Consider the following 9441-nt stretch of genomic DNA (forward strand, 5'->3'; position numbering starts at 1 on the left):
ATTAAACTTTATACATGTGTATCTTTTTTTTTTTTAAATTCCAGTTTTAGGACCTCAATAGTTAATTCAGTTCACATGTTGATCACCCCCCTGAATGACAAGTAGTTTGTTCTCATTACCAGATGCAATGCATGCTATGTTTAAATTCATGAATAATATCTGACTTCATTCTGTGGTTACCTCTAGATTAAGTGAGTGCGCATTTACATCAGATATGACCAGATAGTGTAGTGATAGGAACCATCTACCTACAAACTTTATTTTGAAGCATAGAAAGATCCACTACTCAGGTGAAAATGAAGTGTGCATCCCCACTTCTCTCAGCAGTGTGCAAGCTTCCCTTTCTCAAAAAGATGTATCTGAGCCTGTGAAGCATTACTGCCATGCACCATTGACATTTGACATTTTTGTGAATCCCACAAGCTGAAAAACTTTTTAAAATAATATGACTGGACTGTGATTTTAACCCACCATCATTGGTTTCGGAACACCAGTGGGAGACAATTGATACTACTGAGACAGATTAAAACAGTGTGGTTTCAGTGTTACGGTACCTAATGCTGTCACAGCTGTACGGTGAAGTGTATGTAAACCTGGCTGCTGAAGGAAGAATGTTTACTATAATGACACATGCAACACAACATAAATTTTTGATATTTGAAAATACAGAGATCTGTTGATCTCAAGTATTTGAGCAGATATTTTTGTCTACAAGCACCGCATGTTCACAAATATACAAATTCTTTGTAATTACATGAACAAAGAAAATATATACGTTTTAGGTGGTTACAGTTGATAAAATGGTGGGTTGTACGTCCATGATATGATTTTTTTTTCAGAGCTGTAGCTTGTAGCAACACATAGTTACATCAGTAATCATAGGTTTACAAATATCATAGTGCAAAAAAGGCTTTGTTGATCAGGCCCCTGTATTATCATTAGAACAGGAATTGGCATCTAACTTTGCAAAACATTCAAGAAAATGTACACATACCTATTCCTAAAATATTGAATATATCAGGGTCAAAGTCAGTTGCCTATATGCATTGCTTTTAACATATTCAACCCTTCAAAGTATTATTGAAAATTGTAGATGTGAAAATGGAACAAAGTGACTTATCAAAAATAATATCTATTTCACCATGACAGAATTAAACATTAAAGTATGAGCCAGTATGAAGCCAAATCCTTGTGACTTCATCTTAAGTGTAAAATATGTAAAATAGGCACTTTACAGGAAAGTCAACACTAGAACAGTGCATCAAGCACTTGGACATCAAACACTGAAAGCATACTGACCCAACATCATCAAGCAAAATATAATACTAAATAATGACATATTTATTATTTTTACATCTTTCCTCCAGAGGATATCTTGAACTGTAGAGGAATGATTGAACCAGATATAGCCTTAGAGCCATACAGTTTACACACACCTGTAGTTTGGGGTTGCACTTTATTTTAAGTCTTTGACCTGATATTTTTGCTTTCATCATATTGTCAAGTGCTGTTCTAGAGAAACCATTTTCTGTGTAGAAAGCAGTGTTTGTAGTCCCCATAAAAGGCTATAAAAGTTTCAAGAACACCGGTGCTGATCTCTTTCATCTTAGCACAAAGATTATGTGTAACTACAGGTATTATGCAAAATTTGAAAAGCATCACAGCTACCTTCTTCACAGTTTTATAGTGTTTTCTCCTCTCTCTGTGAAGTATACATTTATCCTTGTGTACATTATGAATGAAACATAAAAGACTTGGAAACTGAAAAATAAGTCCAATCTCAATGATTAAAAAACAAAAACATTTGTGATATATATGACATTGCTTTTATGCTCTTTAGCATTTTGTCCTGCATACAAAGTCAGTCACTAACCTTCATTTGCAGCCTTCATTTTAATAAATGAGGCAAAAGCATCATTCTCACATAGGTTTTTCCAACTGCACAATGTATTAGACACATGTGACAGATTATGGGATGGATTTTAATATCTGCAAGTTTGTTAACACTTCAACAATGTTCCAAATACACACGATGGACCAGACATACCAGGATTACAGGTAAATAACAATGCTCTATTGTCGTTGTGTAACTATGCACCCAAATAACAACTTTAGTGAGCAACGTAAACAAAAGCACTAACATTAACACAAGTATGTGTTAACAAAATTTCACTAAAATGATAAAACACACTTTACAGATTACTTTTTGAAAAAAGTCAATAATGCTTGAAATAATGCTGACTGAATATGAAATGGAAACTAAAATTGCATTCAAGTTCAAGTCACTGTAAACAGAAGCGGCTACCCTTTTACTGTCAGATAGTACTGGCTTAGGTACTGATCTAATTTGGTTGCTGAATGCAGCACAGAAAAAATTCCAGTTTTATGATGGTAAAATGTAAAAAGTCAAGAGTGGGAGAGACAAGCCTGTGATTTAATTATGTACAATGCCCCACACCATTTGGTTGTTGTTTTCAGATGCACTAAGCACCAATCATGATCGCCTGATCTCATAAGTCACTTCTTACGACAAGCATAGGTTACTGACAATCAATTCTAAATCAGATTGAATCTCAGTATTCAAAATGAACAGAAAACATGGAAACTATCGACTAGCATTGTGCATGTTTACATTAGTGATTTCACTTTATTTGTTAATGTTTCCTTGATACATTAAAAACTCACTACTTCATCACTTGTTCAATAAATATAAATCAGTAACATAGTAATATAGTAATATTTCAGAAACATACAGAAATAACACCAGAAATGGCCTTCACACATCGTACCCATGTAGGGAATTGAGCCAAGTCTTCAGCAAACCCCACAGCCCTGAATAAATATAAAGTGGCAGAAAATGAAAATGCCAGTCAATACTCTCAATTGTCTGCTAAAACACATTCCATTTGCCATTGAGAGCAAATCATGTGAAAACTGAATGAACTGATCACTGAAAATCAGTAACACCTGTTGTTCAAGAAAAGGGTAAACGTCCTAACCTCCCACAACTTGAAAGTAAACAAATAACATACACAGATTCAAGGTAATTTTGCCATATTAAAGCTGAAACACACTTAATAATACAATAGTAATCATGGTAATTATTATTTTCAAAGCTGGAATTATCATGCTTGACTAGGTCCTGTAAAACTTTGTTCTTTAGGAAGAAAACATCCTTAAAATCTCCAGATTATGTTTTTCGGAAAACTTTCACTAACCTGTGAACCCATTGTCCTGGTTCTCATGATCTCAAATTACCTGCCCTTGATTTTCATTAGCCATCCTGATTTTCTGTTCTGCTCAGTCCAATGGACCAATCAAAACTCAAGTTACAAACCTGCCTTAGTGTTAGTGTCATCAACAAGACAGCACCCAGTCCAAACCCAGTCCATCCAGTTTCAACAGAGAAACTGCACACCTATTGCTAGCCCTTAAAATTTTCTTTGATCAAAAGGCGGTCTTCAAGTCCATCAAAACTGGAAATGGCATGTTTTCCTAATAATGTCATTTTTCCCTACCTCGATATTTGACGGTGAGATGATTATGAAAAGTAATAATTGGTGAGTTTATGAGAACTGAGGGAGTGGATCTAAGGGTTAGTGCAGGTTTACCGAAATGCACAACTTTCAAACACAGAAACTGAAATGACAAAGGTGGGTCATAATTTTACCATGCAGTGAGTAATAAACACATAAAATAACAAAAACAACAATTAAATATACAATGTACCGGGTAGTGTTCAAACACATTTAAAGGACAATTTGTTCATAGAAATTGATAGACACATTGTCAGCCAGTCAATGGCCTCAAATATCAACAAATATTCATAAAGTTACAAACAGTCATAAAACTTGGCTTGATTATTACAGCCATTATGCTGCAAATAATAACCTGCCTTATCATGTCACAGATAAAGAAATGTGCATGCCAAGTTAATCAGTTCAAGTCATAAATGTTTTCCACAACCTACAAATATGATAGGCATTCCAAATGTTGGCATTATTTCAGAAACCATATCAATATTTATTCTTTTCTTGACTAAGATACAAATGCAGACTTTTTAAAGAGCATCTTACATTTACAGTGGTCATATTGTTTGATATCTATGCTCCCAACAGCAATGTACCTGTTCCATCTTTCCTTAAACTGAACACAGTGTGTTACATGGGCAGTAGTGGAGCTTACTCCTAATCAGCATGATAGTTTATTCCAACTCACTGATGTCAGGGTTAACAGTAGAGTTTGTTGAGTGTCTCATGCAACGCTCAGCAATATTCTGGCCAATTGAAGATAGTCTGTTGATAAATCTGGACCAGATAATCCAATTGATTATTATGGATATGGCATTAGGGACAGCATTCGAAATAACCACCGTACTGGAGGCCCAGCACAGGTTGTTACTTTATTGGGCCAGCAGTTTCAAATATGTGCAGGCCCTTGTGGCCTTCAGTGAATTATCAGTCAACTATTTTCAACCAGAATGTTTCCCAATTTTTCGTTATTAACATTCAGGAATCTTCTATGATCAATCATGTTATGGTAACCTAAAGTTTCACTTCCTGATAGTTCCGAGCTTTGGTGTAAGAGTGTCTACAGTCTAACAAATAATTACTCTTCTGTGTGACGTAAGCTTCGCTTGTTTTTTGTTGAAACAGTGTAAAACTGTGTACAATGTAGTTTATTTTGTTTTTAATGGTTTGACTTTAACAAAATGGGCCTGCAGATTTCATTCAGGGCCTGTAGATTATAAAGCTTGCGGGTGGCAGAAGGCCCTGATGGCCAGCTGGTAAATTAAACTATTGCATACACTGATCAGGTGTGCAATGAGACACAGGTCACACAGTCAGGCCTCTTGATCCTGTAAGTTCCTACTGTTTTTGAGGGTTTACCACTTCGGCAAAACGCATAACTAATAGTACTAACAAACCAAGGTGGATGCACTGGACAATTCACACACAGTTCTGCTATGTCGGTTGGAGCCACTGAAATTACTGACTTGAAAGGCCATATCAGTTCCAGCATGGCTAACCATATGAATGTTACCTGACAGGTACCCCTGAATATCGAATAGCATACATCAATACATGTATGTACACTACAGTTGGTGGAAGACTACGGTACCATTTAACAACCTGACAAACATGTGATAAATGACCTTGTAATTTGTGTCACAGATGAGTTTCCATAGATTCTATCATCATAGGTATGTAAAATATACACAACTCTTACACAAATATTGTCATAGAATACATGCTGAGATACACCAACACAACCAGTTTTACAACTAAAGCTGTGAGTCTACTTTTTATCATCCACTTGTGATGTAACCAACATTGTTGTTTCCTTTATATTTATAGAGTAAAGCTGGCCAAAGTAGCTAATCTCAGTATATAAACGCGTAATAGTGAAAACATGATTTGAAAACTGAATAATTAAGAATGATACTCAGACATGCCTTGTGTCAAAGATAGGTGTCGTTTAGTGATGCATTCATGATGCATTGATGAATCGTGACATCCATAGTGATCATTAAGTCTACAGTGAACTTCAATGACTGAAATGTAAGAAGTGCCACAACTGAATCTTGAGGTGTTTCATGACACTTTGAACTGGCTGTGACATATACAGAACACAGTGACAAATCAACAACTGACAACGTTATCATCCAACATGATGGAAAATATGGACAATATAGTTGTTTTGTGCAATACATAATGAAATAGCACTTTAAGTATAAGAGCACTTGATGTCAGTTCAATAAAACATCTGAGATCAAATGAAACATTTAAAGCATTTAAGTCCTAACTAGAAACAGACGAGATATTTCTAAAAAAACATTTAATCATCCAAATAATTGCACGTTTTGAAGACAAATTATGTCCAAGGCTGGACAGAAACATGGACACTGTTGCCCGAGTTTGACGGAGGGTCTAAATTTACAGCTAGCCAGCAGGATGGTCTTGTGAAAAATTTATTATGTTCCATTAATCTGGATAAATTCACCAGATCTGGTCTGATTACATCCCTTTTGTCTGATGTCTGGCTGGGCTTTTTGGCTTCATTGTTTCATTCACTGGTCTTATCAACAATGGGTAGGGGAAAAGTCCTGATGTGTAATTGGTTTATGTTTCACAATGCCTTGGATGGTATTTCAGTTATCTCATGGCAAATAAGCTTGAAGTTGGGAGAAACCCAAACTGATGAGTGTTTTGGTTTGTTTGTTATTTAACATTGCACACAGCATTATTCCAGCTATATGGTGGTGGTTTGTAAATAATTGAGTCTGGACCTGACAACCCTGCGACCAAAATCACGAGCATCGATCTACACAGTTGGGATAAACTAACAAGAACAGTATGGTACAAACAAACCAGGAAGCGCTATCTATGCTAATGTAGGATTCAAACTCTTGATCAGCTGATCTCCAGGTATGGGAAGCAACTCTGCACAGCAAGTTGCAAACCTTTGATCGTGTGTATATGTTTGATATATAAGAAATAACAGGTGGTGACACATGAAACGTTATAGGATACACTTGTTTCTTCTACACTGAAGAGTAAAAGCAGTATAAATAGAATACCTGCTAATAAAGTAATTCACCAAGTAAAAACATTTCATGTCTAATAATTTGAGATAACAAATAACAGGTCTTTAACACTCACCGGATAGGTCAACATAATACTAATAACATTAGTAAAAATAAAAAAGTAATTATCAATAACCATTTTTGGAGGTCAATCCAGGAATTAGCAGAAATTAACAGTGAACTGGCCAATGGCAGAGTTAACACTTGTCTGCAAATGAAGAGTTGGTGCACACTCACCCAAGATCCACCACTGACTGTGTTAAAATGAACGAGCCGCTCTGTTCCAAAAACACTACCACTATTTCAGCTCTAACGCCATAGCTGCCATAGTAAGACAGTTTTGTGGAACTTTTTCTAAGCATAGTATGTATGATGTTATATATCATTCCCTCACAGGGATGTGTATAAGACGTTAGGGAATGATGTGTCACGTGACAAGGTCTTATGCTAATTTCCTCATCACAAATTCGCAGGCTGGACCCACTTGTAGGTCCCAGTGTACGTGAAGTTGTACCGAGCACACAATTCATCATTTTCCTTAGGACCTCGGCTGAAACACAAAAGAATATGTTTAGATAAACATATAAATTATTTAATAATGTAACAACAATGGAAACAATACAAAAATTATGTCAATGTGCTAGATGGTTGCATAGCCATATCATTTTACCAATAACACAGAACAGAAGCAAATTTCAAATTCCCTTGCCAAAGGAGATGTAAAGCTGTAGACAATATGGAGTCAGCCTGGTGAACATGGCCATTCATGCAACTACTCTCCAAGCTGCTTCAACAGATCTGTGACCATAGCAGTATGTATGTGACCACGTGATAGTCAGTAGAGCTGTGACAATATATCGTAGTATTGATAATTGTGATATTTTATTAGATGATAAATGTCGATACTTTTTTTCGTATCGTGATACATATAATTTTGACAGTGAAGTCAAAATTTACACTGCTACTTGATATCAAAACGTAAGTTTATAAAGAAAATAACTAAAGATAGTATATCATGATGTGAATCGAATCATATCGTATCGTTCCAAGATATCTCGATACATATCGTATGGTTAATTTTCTGTATAGTCACACCTATAATAGCCAGCACTGAGAACATATGGAAACTTAGGTTCCATGCATAATCAATGTATTCTAATACTGACAAACATTATGGATAATGACTTCTTATATCTTGTGTATGCAACATTTCATTACAGATTCCTATAATGTTGTCAAGCAGGACAAAAAAAGAAGTTGTTATTCTTAAACTTTGTAAATATTGTACTTTTTAACTTCTGAAATGCCACTCAGAAGAAGGAATTCATTCTAGAAAGTCATTTCTTATTTATGAAATTATTGATAATGTAGGCATGTATGGAAATGTACAAGTTCAAATACTTGAAACAAGATTAATATGGTATTATATCCAGCAAAACACAGCATCACTCAGTTTATACCAAACAGGACATTGATTTGTATGTGTATTCATCCACCAGTGCATGATAACACAATAATCATACTTCATTAAAGTTCAATGTATCAGACATCAGATGATGCTGAATGCCCTTGAAGCATAGGTGTGTTGAATATTTCCAATAATGTAGTCATGTTTTGCACACATTTTTGCAGTTGGTTTGTCAAAATACTAAAGAATTCACTGTTCTGTATAATCTATATGTTCCATACAGATTGTTCAGTATCTGGAGTATGTACTGTTATGGGGGACAGGTGGCAATGTGAGGGTAAGAATATTCTAGGACAAAGATTCCCTTGGAAAACTTTGGCCTAGGCCCCGATTCTCCTGAGGAAATGTTTACACAGTGGCAGATACTGTATGCTACACAGGTCCCTTTTCATACTTGAAGGCTACAAATTTCAGGTAAAAGCAAGTGCCCGTGCTACATGCATAAGCTACGGTGCCCACACATTTGTCACTGGTATTCTCTAACAACTGACAATACATGTGCTCCCTGATACAAGTTCAGCCTGGACAACTCTGGTGCATTAATTGACCTGGCGGTATGAGACAACCATGAGTATCCTTGTTAGACACAGTATACTGACTCCAAGATGACCAGGCTGTGATTTGTCTTCTAACACAGTTTTAGTTTGATACAGCTACCATGGACGAGTCTTCAGGGTATCTATGGCTTCACCATGGCGGTCTCATGCTGAGACCTACAGGCAAACAAGTATAAGTTGAGCACCAACCTGACAACTGATAATTGTAAGCGGATGAACCCTAGGTTATATAATATTACTGACTTGCTACACCAACCACATGAGAGTCTCATGAGCAAAACATGTGCAGATATGCACAGAGTTAATTTCATCGTCATGCAGTGTATATGCACTAGCCTACATCTACCCAACATTTCACAAATGAAATGAATTTGCTCATTGCCGTGCACTGCCCATTTCTTATAAAGTGTTCTCTACGACCGTCCAACTTACCCTGGGAGAAGACACAACTGATTGTAATTGAGACTGGGCTACTATATGCATGGACTTTGAGGCAAAGTTTTTATGCCTTTACATCCAAGGCAGCATGTTAAATGCTATCTTCAAACTAAAAAAGTGGACAAAAACAGGGGATACCCAATAGATGCTTGCATATGGAAATAATCCTTACTTTGCTGTAAGAGGGATTTATCAGCTGAGTTTCTAAAAACATGGATCAGAGGATTAACTGATAACACATTGACTGATTTACCACTTTTATGCACAGTGGACATGTCAAAAATTAGTGTTACTGTAGGTTTACTTACAGTCATGGAATCAATAATGTGTTTGTTTTAAATATTTCAGAACGCTTTGAACATTCCTTTGTTTTTACAGTGTAAGTCCCCTCA

This window comes from Haliotis asinina, chromosome 9 (genome assembly GCF_037392515.1).
Source record: "Haliotis asinina isolate JCU_RB_2024 chromosome 9, JCU_Hal_asi_v2, whole genome shotgun sequence".
Lineage (NCBI taxonomy): Eukaryota > Metazoa > Mollusca > Gastropoda > Lepetellida > Haliotidae > Haliotis > Haliotis asinina.